Here is a 19,480-nt window from a genome sequence, read left to right on the forward strand (position 1 = left end):
ATGGACCCGGTTCCAAAAACTTTGAATAATGGGACAGTACCAAAACACATGTTCCAAAGTTCCCCGCTTTGTCCGACATCGCCAACAGTTAGGGTTCACAACGAGAAACAACCTGTGTAATACATCAGGTGTGTGATACCACCGAAATATTATTTTGTATAGATTTTCCTTATATAATGTACAGATGGAGCTTTTATGTGCTGCTTCCCGGATATCTGACCACTCCTCACTATCCAAGGAGCGGCCTAGAATAGTTTCCCAGGTGCTTATATATGCAAATTTTCCCAAAATCCCTCGTATACTAGTATGAAGGTGGTGGTAAATTGAAGAAACCAGACTTTTGGTGTATGGGCCAAGGAAGTAATTTCTGTAAACCAAGATGCCAAGGGAGAGGGCATAATGTCTAATTTGCAGATAGGCGAAAAAGGCAGTTTGGGGAAGGCCAAACTTAGTTTTGAGTTCCAAAAAGGAAAGCAACCTCTTCTCCATAGGTTGTAAAATATCCTGAAGGTGGAACAGTCCCCTCTCCCTCCAGGATTGCCACATCCCTCTGGTAAGACTATGAGGCAATAGGGGGTTGTGAATATTAGGTGTCAAAACCGATGCTGTGGAGGATAAACTATATCTATTTTTATAGGTCCACCATAGATTTCTAGTAAACAGCATTGGTGAAAGCAAATCTTTATCTGCCAATAGGAGGGAGGAGCTCCAAAGCATCACATTAGGGTGGATCGGGAAGATCCAGGATTCCTCCAATTCCCTACAAATAGTGGCGGAGTGTAATGAGGTCCAAAAAGGCAAATAGCGTAAATGGGTCACCACGTAATGTTTTAGAAGGTCCGGGGCTCCCAGACCTCCAAGCAGTACAGACTACCGACTTAGAGAGTCTATGTCTCTTATTTGCCCAAATAAAGTTCAAGAAACCCGCCTGTAGTTTCTTCAGGGTCTGGACGGGAGCCCGCTCTGGGAGGGTTTCAAATAAATATAAAAGTTTAGGTAGGAGCATCATTTTTACTGAGGCTAAAAAGCGATAATGGGTGTAATTTCCATTTGTTCAAGTAGTTATGTAGCTCCAGGAACAATGGGGGAAAGTTACACGAATACAGCTGGCCGTATGTAGCCGTTATCTGAGTGCCAAAATAACCAATGGAATGCTCCCGCCACATAAAGGAGTACCTGTCTTGTAACCCCGAAAGTTGTAGACATGGCATGTGTAAGGGTAAGGCCTCCATTTTAGAGGAGTTCACCTTGTAGCCGGAAACTTCACCGAACGAGTGTAGTTCAGACCACAGATTTGGTAAAGTAATAGTGGGGTGTGTTAGCGTAAGAAGCACATCGTCCGCATAAAGCGAAAGGAGGAGCCCTTTACCTTAACACCTTGGATATCTAGGTTAGACCTAATTTTTGCTGCCAAGTGTTCGATACATAAGGCAAACAAAAGGAGGGACAATGGGCACCCCTGACGTGTACCATTTTTAATAGAGAATTGTCTGGAGGAGGCATGGAGCAATTTAACGGAGGCTGTCGGGCTGCTGTAGAGGGACCGAATTGCCCGGAAAAAAGGTCCGGAAAAGCCTTTTCAGCATCTAGGCTAAGCATCAGGGATGGGGTTTCACGTTTGTTAAGGATATCTTTAACATCAATCACCCTTCGGGTGTTGTCACTTGCATGCCAAAAAGGGATAAAACCAGTTTGGTCTCCATGTACTAAATATGGCAGGAGCCGTGAGAGTCTGTTAGCCAGCAATTTGGTGTATATTTTAAGATCCAAATTAAGCAGCGCTATGGGTCTATAGTTAGCGCAGTCTATCAGATCTTTACCGGGTTTGGGTATAACCGTAATGTGAGAGCTGGACATGAAAGGCAGGATAGGTTTACCCTGTAAAAAATCGTTAAATAAAGCCTTTAAGTGTGGAAGTAATTCTGGTAGAAAAGTTTTGTAATACAAGTACAATAGGCCATCTGGACCAGGGGCTTTATTATGGGGAAGATGAGATACAATTTTAGAGATTTCTTCCTCAGTTATGGGTCGGTTGAGATGTTCCAGATGCTCTTCCGACAGCTGGGGAAGATCCAGGTCCGCTAAGTAAGAATCTATTTTCTCCTGTAAAGTACCCCCTAAGGAGGTCTGTGCTTGGTGTACAACCTGATACAGTTGAGTGTAATAGGTTTCAAAGCAAGAGGCTATACAGGAGGGGTCATATCGCATTACCCCGCGGTCATCTTTTATGGCCATGGGAAAGGCATTGACCCGTGCATCTCTAAGTTTGCGTGCCAATAGTGTGTCAGCCTTATTACCTTTGTGGTAGTATAATTGTGCGGTGCGTTGCATCATCAAACTAACCTTAACCTTCCTCAATTCCAAAGCCCTCAATTTAGAGTGGAGAGAGGTCACCTCCCGCAGAAGACCCAGTGAGGGCCTATTACCAAGTTTTGCCTCTGCAGAGCGCAGCTCCCGCTCCGTCAAAGTTCGTTGCAGAGTAGAGTTTAGTTTTAGGCAAGAGCTCAGAGCCACACACTGACCTCTAATAACCACCTTATGAGCCTCCCAAAGTGTAGAGGTATGTGCCACTAAAACCCTTGTTTTGGATACCTGTAGTGAGGGCCAGTTTTGTGTCTTTATTTTTAAGGAGAAAGTCATTCAGTCTCCAGTGACAGACTCTAGTCTGAGAGGGGGCAAGGAAAACATCCAGTGTGACCGGGGCGTGATCTGACCAAGTAATAGGATAAATGTCAGCCGACACACTGTTCCGCAGTAGCGGAAGGTTAATAAAAATATGATCAATGCGAGTTTGAGTGTGGTGGGGCGGGGAGTAAAATGTTAACTGTCTATGCGTTGGGTGTTGAATACGTCAGCTGTCATATAAGTGGTAGCGCCTAATGAGCTGTCTAAAGGCCTTAGATTGCTGCAGGACAGAGGTTGGTGTAGGGGAGGCAAAGGTAGACAGCCTGTCCTGAGTTGGGGAAAAAACTATATTAAAATCACCAACCAAGATAAGGTAAGCATGGGCAAACTCATCCAGCAAAGCCAATGTCTTGGAGAGGAATGGCAGTTGACCCACATTAGGAGCATGGACATCACACAAAGTCATAGAGACTCCTTGCAGCATACCATTTAGAACTATAAACCAGCCATCAGGGTCAATGATGGAGCGTGTTGGCGTAAACTTAATGGAATCTTTGATTAAAATGGCGACTCCTGCTTTCTTTCTGAAGGGAGAGTTTGCCATATAGACCTGTGGGTAGTATTTGGAGATAAAGTTAAAAGTGCCCGAGTGATCATAACGCGTCTCCTGTAGGAAAACAACCTCTGCCATATGGCTTTTAGGTTCCCTGAGCGCCAACTTCCTCTTAGTGTTAGAGTTCAGCCCTTTGACATTAAGAGAAAAAATTCTAGTCGCCATTAAAAAAACAATCTGGTGAGAACCAAGGGGATGTCCTGCACCTCATCCCAAAAACCGGGCCAGGCCCAGGACCCCCCCAAGAAGCCACAGGGCAAAGAGAAACATATCAGATAATTAATATCATATGCATCATAAAAAAATGCAACCTAATCTCAGCGCTATCTAATAAATATGGGGATAGCACATCCATAGTATGACAGGTACAATGCCCTACAAAGACAATGGAGGGTGTGAATTAGCATTAATTCCTGAGACATCTAGTGCAAGAGCATGGAGCCTCACCCTTCAGGGAGGACTGCCAAATATAAAGGTAAACATAAACATCCAAGCAATGACAGTACGGTTAACACGGGTACCTTGCTTTATAAAGTAAGTACAGGATGTGAAGTAGCAGCAATTCCTGAGACATCCAGGGTAAGTGTGGAGGATCTTCACTCATTAGTGAGGTCCAACACATATAATTGGCAAACAGAGATGAAACAATATAAACAGCACGGGCAAAAACCCAGTAATATTTTCCAGCAGGTTAAATCAAGTAGAAAATGCTAGAACCTTGTATGAAAATGCTAGAACCTTGTATGAGCATAGAAAAACAGCATGAGATTGTCAATAGCAGAAGAAAAAAAAAAAAAACACATGGCGTACAAAACCCCTCTCAGTGTCAGCCACCATCCGGGGGGGCGGGGGGTGGAGAGGATTGTTGGACCCTTCGCCTGGATTGCTTCCTAGGTCTGACCTCCTGCCATTCTGATGAAGAAGGTGGGGGTGTTCAAGCTCCCATCCTGGGAGTTTGGGCATAGAATTCCCCAAGTCCCGGCAGAAGGAAGGAAGATCCTCTGGGTAGCTTAGCACAGCTGATAAGCCATCCCTGCGTGCTGTTAAGCTGAACGGGAAGCCCCATCTATAGGGGATACTATTATCCAATGTTGCAGGGGGTGCCAGGATGAATCTTTGAAAAGCTGCAGGGGGGCTTCATCGAACTCCAGATTACGCATATTTCTCGCAGCCGCCATAATCTCATCCTTGAGGGCTGTATCCGTGAGATGGCAAAGAACATCCCATGGCCTTGCGGCCGAGGCCGGTTGCCTTGAGGACAGAAATGCCATAGAAATGTTGATAAAATGTGAAGAAGGGTGCCCCAAAAGGCGGTAAAAAAAGGCTTGCAGCACCAGCTTCAAATCTGAGTTATGGGTGGACTCTGGTAAACCATGGACCCTAATGTTATTTCTGCGAGCTTTATTGTCCATATCTTCCAAATGGCAGTAGAGATCCCTGATTTTCAAGTGGTGGTCCCTTGATTTATGGGTTAAGGCCTCAATGTCACCCTTGGCATGATGTAAATTCTCATCAAGATCCCCCACTCCCCCAGCTAGGGATTTGAAATCTGCACTCAGGGCCCCTATTTCAGAACGCAGGGTAGACTGTACCTCTGTAATAAGCTGCTGAAAATCCGCTTTAGTGGGTAACATTTGAAGATGTTGCTGCCATGAAGGGCCCACAGTAGGATTAATATACTCTGATCCTTGAGCGCTAAGATATGAGGGGCCCGCAGCCTCTTGGAGTGCTGTTTTGGGCTTTCCTGAGGGGGGGCCGAGTGCATGAGACAGGGGGCCCAGCGATGGAAAGGCCTCCTGTGTAACTCAGGGGGGGAGTGAGGCCTGCTGGCCGGAGGAGTCTCCTGTCACCTCACCCCAGGGAGAAGAAACAGCCGCAGGTCAGAAAACAGCCGGGACAGTGTCGTCCAAGGAGGCATAAGGGCCTTCAGGAAAGCAGGAAATCCCCCCTGCCTGATGTGCCTCCGGCAATGAGGAACCCTCTACAGAGTGGGAGAAACTCACCCCTGCTTGAGATGCAGCCTCCGGTGGATCACCTCCTCTGCTCTTGGAAGCCATAGTGTGAGAGCAGGGACCTGTGGAGTCAGCGAGCGGATGCTGCATAATCTCGGCGCCTCGTGTCCACGCTCTCTGTGCTCCACGTGCGCTGAGGGGAAGCAGGAGCCAGTGCCATCTTGAAATCCTGGGGAGCCACGGGAGTATCACAGGCAAAAGCACGAATCGAGGGCTGAGAGGAGGAAGAGCGCTAAGCAGGGGTATGGGGGAGCTTCACCCCCCTTCCTTGCTTAGATTTGCCCATGTTGCTGGGTGTTCAGTGCCCCTTATGTGGAGTAAAGCCGCCAGTGCTGTCAGAGCAAATCGATCATGTGGCCATCTCCTGAGACCGCCAAGCCACGCCCCCGACATGTGCTGTTTTTAATAGAGAATTTTGCCTGGAAGAGGCATGGGGCAATTTAACAGAGGTCGTGGGGCTTTTATAAAGGGACCGAATTGCTCTGACAAAAGTTCCTGAAAATCCCAGCTTAGCAAGTGTGGAAAACATAAACGGCCAGCTAAGGCGATCAAACACCTTCTCTGCATCTAGGCTAACTAAAGATAACTAAAAAATTATTAACCCTTAGGGTGTTATCACTTGCATGACGAAAAGGGATAAAACCAGTTAGGTCCCCATGCACTAAAAATTGAAGGAGCTTAGAGAGTCTGTAGGCCAGCAGTTTGGTGTAAATTTTTAGATCCGAGTTAAATAGTGCTATGGGTCTATAGTTAGTGCAATCTATCAGATCTTTACCTGATTTGGGTATACCCATGACATGGAAGGCAGAATGGGTTTACCCTGCAAAAAAAATCAATAAATAAAGCCTCTAAGTGCAGGAGTAATTCTGGTAGAAAGGTTTTGTAATATAAATACTGTATATTGGATGTTTTAACTACCATGGGTGTATATGATATTTTCTTTTTTTTATACCTCATTGTTGTATTTTTTATTATGTTTTGAAGGAGTTTTTGTATTATTGTTTTCTGTTGATTTATAACTACTGCTGTGCAGTAACAGCTTTGTGATTTTTCTTTTGGAAACGGTCGACTGAACGTTTTTTATACTTGAAGTATTTTTCCTAATATATGCTCCTTATTGTTTATATTTGTTTATGTGTTTTCAATAAAGCTCTTTGTAACAAGAAGAAGCAGAAGTGATATTCTAATGACTAAATAACAGTCATCTGATAAAAAAAATTGGTAGTCTCTATGACTTGATCACGTTTGGACTTTTCGTGCCGTAAATTCTGCTCAAACTGTACCTATTGTTTGGAGAGAGTGAAAAGTTTTCCCTTTCTGGGAGTTTCAGATCTAACCCACAGAAAACAAAACCTGTCTAATCTCGGTCACAGGCCACTATGCCGACTGGCTATTTTTACCAGTTTTGACTTAGTACTGCTAGAGTTATTTGCACATGCATCTAGTAGCTAAAACATTAAAGATTCAATAATAATATCTTTATGGAATGTTGGAATTTGTTTTGTACAGAATGTAGACATTCTTTAAAATGCCTTTTTAAATGTCATTTTTAAGAGTACTATTCACCAAAGTTGATGTGTTTCAGTTACAGGTAACTAATTGCTTAACGGTCAATGTTGCTGTATATTAAACATCTCATATTTTGGGAAAAGTAACACCCCTAGAAATAAGCCTCTTGTTCTGGCCTACTCAGCAATACGCAGTATATGTTGCACATTTGTAAATTTGCCATATCCAGTTTTTTACTACAGGCTGACATGTACAGACTCCAGCCTCCCGGAATCTATGCCAGAAGAAATTGCTTCTCCCTGTTACCAAAGTTGGACAACCCTATTCTCTTGTCCATCAGTCAGGTCTAAACTAAAGTTCTACGTTATAGTTTGTATGACCAGGCAGGTCATTATTGCAGAAAGGGACAGGCGATGTCCCTTCTGCATTAATGCTTCTTACCTGCCTGATCTCTCTGGGTTTCTGAAAGTAAAGCAATACAGGTTACATTTGCAAGTGCCAGGACGATTTTTACATCATCCCAGCATGTCCAATTAACATGGCCAAAGAAAATCTAGAAGAGGAAGAAGAAAAAAACATGGCAACGCTCGGTGCTGAAACTGATACAAGTTCCATTTTAAAACGGAGCTGTTGCTATATCCTAATGCGCAGATAGCAGACATGTTGCACAGAGCAGACCAGTGTTCCTCCCAGCCCATTTTAGCAGGGCGCACCATCCAGCATTTTTCAGTAATCACCCGGCTGTTTTTGGGAGGTTTCAACGCATGTTGCATGTTGTTAGAATACCCCAGGGACAATGAATCATATGAAACGTCTAAAGTGCAGGTAGGGTTAAACCTGGCCAGTAATGCTTGTGGATAGAAGACTTGTTCCCAATGATTTTATTAGAAACTAGGCCATGAAGCTGGTATTTTTTCTCAGAAAAGGAAGCCCTAATTACAACAACCCCCAATTCAGAGATAAAAGGATATAGATGTAATGCAGTAGACAAGCAAACATGGCCTACAAAACCATTATTTTGTCTACATATCTTTTTGCCTTTTTAAGTTTGGGTTTAGTTGGCCTTTAATTTCGACTTTAGAAAAACAGGTTTAATGCACCTGTATTGCTTTTGAAAGGACTTGGTTCCTGTAGTACACAACCACCAAATGAGGGACAATTTGAAGTAATGCATGAGGAGTATTGGTTTGGAGACTAATTCTGTGCACAGGATAAGGACAAACTGGGCGTCTTCCACTATAAGCATCCCTCCAGCCAGGATTACAATTTTTAACACTGGGTGAGGCATGCTTATCATTAGCCTAACTAGGACTTTGTGCTCAACATTTTAATCTGCTGGCCATGTGGTGTGCGGACAGAGAGCTTTCAAAAGGTTTCCAGAGTAAGACAGTTTGCATGTCAGGCAGTTGTTTTGGGGGGATTGTAATGTAGTGTATTGTGTGCTGCGTCGCAATTCCATGTATGAATGTACCCCGATTGTTTTTGTGATTATTCATTCAAAAAAAGTTGTTTTGTAAGTAAAGTTAAAAAAGAAAAGAAATGTGTTCAGGCAGGTTCTTTATTTCAGAAAGGACAAGTGAGGTCTCTTCTGCAATAAATCAAGCTTACCTGCCTGTTCACAATTTTTTAACCAAATTCACCTCTTTTGACACTTTTGCTGTTGCCAAAAACTTCACCTGGTCCTCCTCCAGGTTTGGGCCAGGCTGGAATCATGTAACTCCCTAACGTATGCAAGAGTTTATTCAATTTTTTTTGGGAAGCAGGTTCAAAACCCCTTTTTTTGCAAAGCCCCTCCCCTTTTGCCTTGATTTGGAACAGCAGAGCCTTCCAGGATACATACGTCTAGCATCCCAGGAGGCTTCTTGCTGCCTCTTCTGCACATGCTCAAAATCAGGCATCCATAGAAGGAGCTTTTTCTTCAGTGGGGTAAAAAAACATGCTGATCTATCTATGCCCCACTCCTTACAGTGCAAAAAAAATTGAAATAGGAGCCAATGGTTTCAAAACCAGGTAGGTGGTAACCTTAGACAGGAGCTCCCCCATCTCGACCAATGCATACTAGCACACAATCATTGTAAGAGGGAATAATAATGGGCACTCTTATAGTAGATAATAATGGGCACTTTGTAGTGGCACTGGCTGCAAAGGTAACACTAGGGGGAGGTTGCATCTATGTCACTACACACACCTAAGTGCTTGTCCCAAAAACTCTTGAAACACTGTCATATTATAAAATAATTTAAACATGGAAGCTAAAAAAAACACATTTGTGTCAATATATTTCATTAAAATGCTTGAAAAGGCACACACATTTTTAAATAAATCATGAAAAGACAATCCAGACTTTAAAGGAATAGAACAAAATAAAGTAAAAAAAAAAAACAAGGTAAAGTATCCAGAACTTTAACAAATTTAAAAGAATTTACTATCTGCTACACTATACCATGACATTTGCTTTACATAAACACAATGTTAATGGCACATGGAACATGAACGCATACTATAATCGCCTGTAACTGAATGATTTATCAGTTACAAGACTGCAAGGCTGCTTGTTGAAACATTTCCAGCAGGCCCATCCATGAACTGTGCACACCAGTTTCCTCCATTCCAAGTATGAGCTCATGAAAGTCCAAAGGATTGCAGAAAGCATACATAAAGCCAACCCAGCTTTAAGAATTAGAAAGCAATATTCTTTTTGATAGGAAATAGATAAGTATGGGATATGGGCAACGGCAAATGCATATTTGTGGAATCTTATTCCGCACACTGTTCTCAGGCAGTTTTAACCAGGCATGTTTTTGCAACTACTCTGCAAAAGTCACAACAGTCTTGCTCCCTATGTAGCTTTTACACCCATTTGCCTATCTCAAGCAATCACAGCCTATCCCTCTTACTCAGGTATTTCCCACAGGTTGGTGGGTTTGTAGTGAAGAAATTCCCATATGACCTACTTAACCAATTCATATCACAATTTTGGTAGTGCAGCAAGTATGTTGATTTTCAGTGTAAAGAAAGCAAGTCAAGAAGTTGTGTTTCAGAATTAACTGCACTAACTTATGTAACTCGGGACAAGAGTGTTGTGCAGAGATTCAAATCACTGTTCTCTCCAGACCTATTTAGTCAGGGACATCAGATGTTGAGTAATGTCCATTTCTGTCCATCATTCCTCCAGCATCTGCTGTTTTGGAACTCTTAGATACATTGTATGTGGCCTATTTAGATGTACCCTTGCAACCTACAATGAACTTTTTGTCCTCTCTGGCATCCCACAGTGCTACCCATACCCTTCTATACACCATATCATACTCAATGTTTTTTTCTGCACCCTATGGTGCACTTTGCCAGAAACATAAACTCCATGTGTCATCCAACACCCCCATTTGTTCCCAATGGTTTCGCCACACCAAACCCCATGTGTTTCCTATGACAATCTTTAAACCCATAGTGATCCCTTAACAAACCACTCAAAGCTCTCTGTGTCCTCCTCTGTACCCTCAAGAGTGCAATATATGGCAGTTCTGCACTTCCTATCTATTCTCATTTTGCCCCATTCCCTCCTATACCCCCATCACACCTCAAAAACTCCATATGCAGGAGGCACCCCATGAGCTCTCTTATAACCCACAATGCGTCTTATTTGTTCCCTATGTGCTCCATGAGAATTCAAGATGCAATCCATTTTCTCTACTGCATAGTACAGTAGTTTAGTCTTTTGAATGGTATCTTGCAACCTATTTGCTCTCCTGTACCCTAAATTATACTCTAGAAGCTCTCCTAAACCCCCCATTGCAACCCATATACTTTTCTGCATCCTATGCACTCTTCCCCATCCCATATTATACCTCATGTAGTCTCCTGCATCCTATACTTCACTGTATGCTCCAGCCTGCAAACCATACTGCACCCAGCATTGCATCCTTTACACTTCTCTGAATCCAACACTGCCATCCATGCATTATTCTGCACTACAGGTAGTCCCCAAGTTAGGAACACCTACGGACATACGGACGACTCGTAGATACGGATGGGGCTTTCCTGCTGTTCGTGTGCAGGACTGAGGTGGGGAGTGTGCTCTTTCTTTAGCCTCTTGTAACTCTTTAACCTACTGGGCGTTTCACTGATGTCTGTATTTCTGTACCAAAAGCAGTACACTGTTTTTCATGAAATTTTTTTTTTTAAATTGTAGACCTGTACAGAAATATGTCCGATCAAGGGTCTAGTAGATATCCTGAATATAATAAAGTTTGAAACACACAATCATGTAAAAAAAAAAAAATTTATTTTAACCACCTGGCCATTAAGCCCGAGCATGTTCGGGGTAAAAACTTTTGCAATTATCGTTAACCCCGAGTTTTTCTCACCAAGTGGTTAAATGTAAACAAATGTTATATTGCAATCTGATTGTCATACATTGTATGACAATGGGATTACAACTGAAAGGAAATACTTACCCAGTATCCGCAGCTCCTCTTGCAGCAATAAAAGATTTGCTATTGCTGCTGGCATCTGCAGTGAGATGTGAAGCACAATGCAGAAATCCTGCATTGTTCTGTGCATCTCTCCGGAGATGACAGCAGCAGCAGGAGCCTCCAGCGTCTCTGTCTGTGTCTGTGTGAGCTGGGCAGGGAAATCCCCCCCTCACATCACTCGGAGGATGAGTCATCTTCTGGGTGATGTGATTGGTGATGTATGGGGGTGTGTCAGGGAGTGAAATTTAAAAGCAGATTGGATATATCTGGAACTCTGTCATATATACAGGCAAAGGCATAAAATTTGATCCCAGATTTACTTCCTATGGAATGGCAACGTCTTCTGTGCTAACTCTTATTGAGCCTTTGCTGAACCAAGGCTATTGTCTTACTACAGACAATTTATACATCCCCTGAGCTTTATGATTTTTTGATACAGAACAAAACAGATGCCTATGGAACTGTAAGGGTTAACCGGCGTGAATTGCCAGCCAATTTCAGTGCAAAAAAGCTCAAGCCTGGGGATAAAGTTGCCTGGCAGAAAGGAAAAATGATGGCTCTCAGATGGCTTGATAAAAAAGATGTCTGCATGATGAGCACTGTACACATCACCGCCAGTGTTCAAATCAGAACAAAAAGTGGGAAGGATGTTGTGAAGCCCCAGGTAGTCATTGACTATAACAGCACAAGGGGGGTGTTGACAGAGCTGACCAGGCCATTACATTTTATCCAGCGGTCAGAAAACAACAAAAAAAGTATTATGAAAAAATCTTTCGCCATCTATTGGAACAGTGTCTGTGGAATGCATACATTTTATTCAAAAAACAAAATGACAGGCCTGTACCCCACTATCAGTTTATTTGGAAAATATGTGACGCTATATGTGTGAGACACCTAACACCAGAGGATGCAAATCAAATTGGACGACGTGCTTCATACACGGTGAACCCAATACGCCTGAGTGCTCGCCATTTTCCAGAGCACATCCCACCAACCGCAAAAAAGAGAAGCCCCACAAGATTGTGCGTGGTGTGCTGCTCCAAGAGAGGGGAGGATGGGAAAAAGATCCGGAAGGAAACCCGGTTCCACTGCCCTGAATGTAACATTGGACTCTGTGCGTCCCCGTTTTAAAATTTACCACACTAGGGAGGTGTTTTAGAATAATATAGTACTTTACAATATACAGACTTATTGCTTTTTCAGTATTTTCAGTATTTTTGATTTGTTTACATTGCTGATTTTTGTGTTTTTCCTTTAATTTTATTAAAAGTAATTTTTTTTTTACATGATTGTGTGTTTCAAACATTTTTTATATTCATATTATCTACTAGAACCCCTGTTCGGACATATTTCTGTAAGTTACAGGTCTACAATTTAAAAAAAAATTTCATGAAAAACAGTGGATCACTTTTGGTACAGAAATCTAGACCTCAGTGTAACGCTCAGGTGGTTAAACAAGAACGCATAAATAAATAAAAAATACTGAAAATGCAATAATTCGGTATACTGTATAGTACTATATTTTTCTAAAACACCTCCCTAGTGTGGTAAATTTTAAAACAGTAACATACATATAGACAAAACCACATAAATATATTTTGTATTGGATTGGATACAGGACTTTGTATTGAAACCAATACAAAATGTTTGGATTTCCCGCTACGACCCCCGTCGACGGGCATATGCACTGACATCATCAGGAATAGCCGAGGGAAGCGTACACGAACGCCAAGTGTTCTAACCCTTTCCGTACTTCCATGCAAAAAGCATTTTTTGCATAATAATAAACTTTAAAAAAAAAATTATAAAATTATAAAACATAAAAAAATCTTTAAAAAAATATAGTGTATAATGTAAGGTAACTGTACAGTAGCTTATATAATATATATATAATAAAATTACATATATATTATATAAAGATTTCTTTGTATTGGACTCAATACAGCTTTTTTGTATTGAATCCAATAAAAAAATTACAAAACCTCTCGCCCGCACAGACGTCACCGGGAAACCCCGGAGATCGTCACTGCACAGGCCGGGAGAAGACATCTCCGGAGAAGCTGCGGGGACAAGGTAGGTGTTTTTTTCAGCTGTAATCCAATTGTCATTCAATGTTGTATGACAATCAGATTGCACTGTAAGGCTTGTTTCCATTTTTAGCTATCCTGAAGGTAAATGCTTTCAGCAAGTTTTCTTACCCCGAACCAGGCTCGGGGTAACCCCCTAGGTGGTTAATGACCCTAGACAAAATCTGCAGTTGTTTCTTTTTGCATATGAAAGCACAGCTTGCTTTTTTTTTTGCTTTGTGATTAACTTACAGTGAGGATTTTATATAGTAACTGACACCATGCTGCCTAATAACATGTTCAGACAAACATCTGTCCTAGATGCATTTATTAAAATAATGTACCTGTTCAAACCTACATACAAATTCAACGTAAGAACAAACCTACAGTCCCTATCTTGTATGTAACCCAGGGACTACCTGTACACCCAAGACTTAGTCCCACATTGAACCCCAGGTGCTCCCTCATAACCCACAATGTGTTCCTCTTAATATAAATTCGGCTGCAAACCAACCCACACCCAATACTGAACCCCACATTTCACCCCATGTGCTCTCTCACCCATATTGTACACACTCTCCTAAACCCTGCATTACATACTATTAATAAACCTCATACAACCCACATGCTGCACCACAACCCTTGTCCAGTCATGCGTTTATCCACACTTTGTGGCATATTTTCGAACCCATTCCCAGTGATACATCTGTTTTCTCTATACTGATACCCTATGTACATCACACTGCACGCTTCTCCCTGTAACCCAGGCCCTCTACCCTGCCATGTGACACGTCATGTGACTTTTCAGCTCCGCCCCCCTCTGCTAAACAACACCATTCCAGCGTCTTCCAAATCTTGAGATTCCAAGCCCACGTCAGGCACAAATCTCACCAGCAAGATGGCTGATCTTATGTGGCCGATGGCTGATACACTTCGGCCCCGCCCTCTGCCATCATTGGTCACTACTGGCGGAGCTGGCGGTTGTGACGTCAGCACGCATAGGAGTCTGACGTAGCAATGTACACGTCGGCGAGCCGGATGTCAAAGATGGCTGCGCTGCCTAGTTAGAGGATAGTTTCCTTTGGCACCGGGAGACAGCGTAAAGCGGCCAATCCGAGCTGGGCTGCAGGTGAGAAAATGTTAGGTACGACGGTAGGCGTGTGGGAACGGGGTAGATATTGAATGACAGAGGCCCTCAGCTGTACTTTCAGGTCATGTACGGTCCCTATTAGCTCTGTGTGGCCCTAAAGTGCCGAGGTGTGGATTGGTAAGGTGGGGGTGGTGCAGGTTTGTGGCTGGTCATGTTGTAAAACTATCACAGACTGTCATGAATCCTAGTATGTGACCCTGGCTAATATGGTGCAGCCTCCTGAACTCCCGGGGCCATTCCTGTATATAGGGCGAGCTGTGAAATTAGGTTAGGTGGCTATAGGTTACTGACTGTCCTTTGTGTGGCTTCTGTATGTATTTGTGGCCCTAAGCATACTAGGACCTAGATAGTAATCTAGTATCCTAGTGACCACAACCTTGGGGCCCCTTCAGGCAGCAGTCAGTGTTTTAGTGAATATTCAAAGGAGAAAAAGAATGGACTTTGAGCATACATCCCATCTATGGCATTGTCTGATCAGCCGATGCATGTCGGAAATCAGCGCTTATTTTTGCATAGGGCACCAATAAAAAGCCACGTTAGCTTACCAGTGTTCAACCCAGAAATGTTTTAATCTAGATGAGAGGAAATTGTAGGTGGGTCGCAGCCCCTGTATTGTTACCCACCTTATTAGCAATTACCAACAAATAGCCGGGTGGTTACTGAAAAGTATCTTGTGCACCCAGCTAAAAAGCTTTGGGAGAAAATGCTCACCATGCCCCTCACCCTTTCCATGTCCCTCTTCTCATGCAAACTCTTCCCCAAAGCCTCTTCAGCATTCTGTTAGTCATCTCTAACATCATTACCTACAATGTAGCTCCAGAACATTGGAGGGAGGAGGAGGGTGCTGGCCAGGGGTTCTTAGTGTACGTAAGTGATTTGTCATGGTATTCCCTTAACATTGCAAGGGTAGTTTTTCATTTTCCTCAGCTATAAAAGATCCATGTGCTGAGAGAAATATGGCATCTTCCTTTGGTCTTCTGTGTTTTAATGTCTTATATAACTTTAGATACAAGCTTGAACGTATGGAGATCAGAAAGTCAGCATTAGGTCTGGGCTCTGTGTATCTGTGATGGGCAATAGGAGACCATCATTGTCTGCGTGTAAAAGTTTCTTCAAAATACACTTTAGTTTTATGTTTTACATACCCCTCTGCATTCTTTACATACCCCTTCTTTATCTTCATCGAATGAGACACGTTGAGGTTTTAATGACGCACCTTGAGGCTGTAAACATTTTGTAGGTACTTTTTGCCCCTATGTGACCCCTAGATTGCTGTGAACCCCCCTTTAGATTTTACATGAGTGAGCTTTTTTTAATGAACTCCCAAGGGCAGGATTATGCCATAGGCTGCTATAGATGTTACTTAGATGTTTGCATTGATTTATGGTATTTGGGGCTCATTGTTTGAACAGGGTTTACAGATAACAGGTCTTTGGTTGATGAAAGGGATCCTTACCAGAATTAGATAATCATTGATTTTATGGTTCCCCATCTTTTTTGCCCCATCAAGGCAAAGTGTTTGTAATATCCACTTATGGGTATCAATGTGCAGTTTGGTAGAAAATGTTTTTTAAAGGGGTTATTAGAATTTGTTTGGATCATGCGGACTTCCTGTACCCTGGGTCTTTAGATGAACAAAACTGCATAAATGTAGTCATCTGTATTCAGGGATATTGTTTGTGACATCTGCATCACATCGCCCACTTGCTGTCTGCCTTCTGTCTACCGGGCTTGTAATTGTTATTTCTTTCAAAGAATAAACAATTTTTGGCTATCTGCTGATCCTCAGTCAGCCCTATATTTATGTACAAAGAGGCAAAACTTCTTAGACAGTTATCAATTAACCATGTCCCCAATGAGTGATTTACCCCCATCTCTTATTATCTCTGAAGACAATGTTGAAAAGTTGAATTTCCTGACTTTGTCCTTCTGACAGTGGTCACTTGGACATGTAGAGTGATTCTCTCAGTTTAGGACTCACACTTCAATACAAATTCTTTACACATCCTAGACTAAAAACACAAACTATTGTAAATTCAAACTAATAGGAAAGCAAGGAGTTGACTTCTAACAAATTGGGTTTTGGGTCCTTGATGATTTGAAACCCAGGTACGAGTTTCTTGAGGCTTTTATTTGACCCCTAGGCTGCTATGTCAGACTCCAACTTAAATTTCCCTTTTCTATATTTGGGGTGTTGAAAATAGCTTGTTATGTCACACCCAAATATAGGAGGGTCATATATGGAAACTTTGCACTTTGTAAAATAAAGGTTTAAGATCTATTATTTGTGGTCTTGTAAACTGATGAATAGACAATTTAGAATTGGCATACCTGACATCCTTGATTTGATATAGTGAAATAGTGGCATTACTAGAACATCTGTGGTTTTTTTTTGGTTTTTTTTTTTACAGGTGCTATTAGGAGTTATTAAAAAAATGTTATGTAACAATCAAAAACTAGTAAGAGTGAATCCCTTCTCCCACATTTATGGGTAGAAATTGGTAATATAGTTTTTAAAAGTTTCCTGGGGGAATAGTTAAAATATAAAGGCAAGTGTCTGTTTGTCGTAGTGCAACAAAGGCAATTGTTTTCCGGAAAGGATGTCTTTGAACTCTGAGAATAGCAAGTAAAGCATGGCACAGAGAGTCCCAAATAGGAGAAAATAAATGGTTCATAGATAAAAAAAAATAGTGGGAAGTACAATTATCCCATGAGATTTTAATAAATTTACTGCCATTTCTACCTTTTTAAGGTGTCAAGTCCATTTTATAACTAACAAGCCTAAACAGTGCTTTATTAAAGGAGTCTTCCAAATCTGCCTCTTGTAATGAATGGGGCTCACTGTGCAATACTTCTAGCAGGCAGACTCTGCAAACCCACTCTTGAATAGAAAGGCAAATGCACCTATTTAAAGATACTGTTAAGCCAGCAGGAAATTGCACTCAAAACAGCATAAAAGTACCTTAGGATAATGTACATGAGTACCATACAGATGTGAGAAAGGAAGTTTTACATTATTATGTTTCTTGCATTATGGTTTTCAATTTTTTAAATGTTATAGTTAAGGGAAAAAAAGTATAGTTAAGGTAAAGTAAACTTATCTAACCGCTTTAAAACTACAGGTCCCATCATGCCCTGCAGTTGGATGGCCACAGGTTACATAACCCTGCCGTAGAGTTGTAAATCATTTTATTACTTTTTTTGAAAGCATGTATGAAGATCTTTTGCTGGCCACACAAATTGGCCTGTCAGTGCAGCACTATTAGCAGTGCTATGGTTGAGTTTTCATTTAGAGATAAAATCCTCCTGTATTTGCTTTTTGACGTGCACTGTTCCACGCCATCAACTGTGGCAGCCAACAGTTCACTGGGCATTATTTGTTTTAGACATTCAAATTCCTCTGCAGATTTCTCATTTCTTTCACCCTCCAGAGATCCTGTTACACCACAGTGATTCATTCTTGTTTGTTTAGGTATTTATTTTTACCTTTCTGTAATATACTAATGTAATACTCCAGAAAGTAAATATTACTGAAAAAGTAAGATTATTGTCGCATTGGTTTGCAGCACTTAAAAATGCATTCATTCTTCATCTGCATTCAATGCATTCATCTAAATAGCTTTTAGTTGCTGCATTGATTTGTACATGTAGTTTTTGGTGCAGTATCCTGTAACCTTATTTGCCTTTTTCAGTAAATGTGATGGCTTTGTATCGAACCCCTCCTTCTTGTCAACATCCTGCTTGGATGAATCGCTTGGGCAGATTATATTTATTATTAATATTATTATTAATAATAATAAACAGGATTTATATAGCACCAACATATTACGCAGCGATGTACAATAAATAGGGATTGCAAATGACAGACTAATACAGACAGTGATACAGGAGGAGAGGATATATTTAGGTTAAATAATGTTTGTTTGGCCGATCCACCAAACACGTTTGAATCACGGACAGGACTTTATCTTCTGTCTGTGTGTTTTCCCTGTGTCCGTGTGGGTTTCCTCCCACATACCAAAACCATGCAGACTTTCCCTCAAAACTTGTCCTGACATATGACTATGGTAGGTACATTAAATTGTTGCAGTGTAAAATCTAAGCACTATTATGAATACTGGATGGTAATAATAATAAAGTAGGGGTACTTTTCAGTCCACTTGTAAGTTTGATCAGACCTGCTGGTATCAACTGACTGCACAAAGGGTTCTGTGTTGGCTGGCTGTCCCACAATGCATAAGTTTGGGTTGTTCAAGCATATTTATGTTGTTGTTCAATGATTTTTTTTTTTTTTTTTTACAAACTGATTGCAATCTAACCATATAGTTTAACACAATATATTCATGAAAAAAGAAAGTATACCTCCATTCTAAAGTTAATAATCAATATAAAAAATCTTCTAAATCAGTTTGAAATAAATAAAATTATATCCTGGGGTGTAAAACATTACACAACAGATTCTATTGTACCATTTTTTAACAATGAATGAAGCCATGTGTGATAAACTAATGATTCAGTAGCTTGTAGAAGCACCTTTAGCAATATGTAATATTTAGTAATATGCTGAAGTAGAAATGAAATTAGAAATTTTGGTAGACTCTTCCTTACGACTTTGGTTCAGTTCAGAGGTTTGCAGGTATCTGTTTATGCACAGCTCTCTTAAGCTTTCCACAGAATTTTGAGTTAGTATCTTCTTTTTTTAAATTATGCTATTGTAGTTTTTCTGATGCGCTTGGGATCATTTTCTGTTGCATGACCCAATGTTGCATGACGCCAAGCTTTATTGTTATATAATGGCATGGTGTAATAAGTTTTGTTATCTGAGTTTATCTTTACCTAATTTTAGAAACTGCTAAGAACCATATTTTTTTTGTCCTGATACTGAAAACCTTATCATTGAAAGAGTATTACTTTGTATATATTTTTTTTGTTTGTTTTATATAAACATTTTTTCCCTCCAGGAAGCTATATGTCAGCTCCCACATTTCTGTCTTGACAGGTCCAGTGTTTGATGCAAGGTTGCATGTAATGCT

General features: G+C 41.3%; 1 protein-coding gene and 1 long non-coding RNA gene across 5 annotated transcripts in view; one reads left to right on the forward strand and one right to left on the reverse strand.

The window, feature by feature from the left end:
• Positions 1-11,937: 11,937 nt before the first annotated feature.
• Positions 11,938-19,480, reverse strand: part of LOC140344613 (uncharacterized) — a 137,854-nt gene continuing 130,311 nt past the window's right edge. The window contains exon 2 of the long non-coding RNA XR_011923611.1: positions 11,938-12,660. This is a non-coding gene — a long non-coding RNA (uncharacterized lncRNA). The remainder of the gene's footprint in view (positions 12,661-19,480) is intronic.
• Positions 14,287-19,480, forward strand: part of SEC16A (SEC16 homolog A, endoplasmic reticulum export factor) — a 45,164-nt gene continuing 39,970 nt past the window's right edge. For 3 of the 4 annotated variants that reach the window (XM_072431883.1, XM_072431885.1, XM_072431886.1), the window contains exon 1: positions 14,287-14,426. The gene's annotated coding sequence lies outside the window, so the exon portion shown is untranslated. Of the gene's footprint in view, positions 14,442-19,480 lie in introns of all 4 variants that reach the window. The other variant, XM_072431884.1, reaches the window with a different exon arrangement.

This window comes from Pyxicephalus adspersus, chromosome Z (genome assembly GCF_032062135.1).
Source record: "Pyxicephalus adspersus chromosome Z, UCB_Pads_2.0, whole genome shotgun sequence".
Taxonomy (NCBI): domain Eukaryota; kingdom Metazoa; phylum Chordata; class Amphibia; order Anura; family Pyxicephalidae; genus Pyxicephalus; species Pyxicephalus adspersus.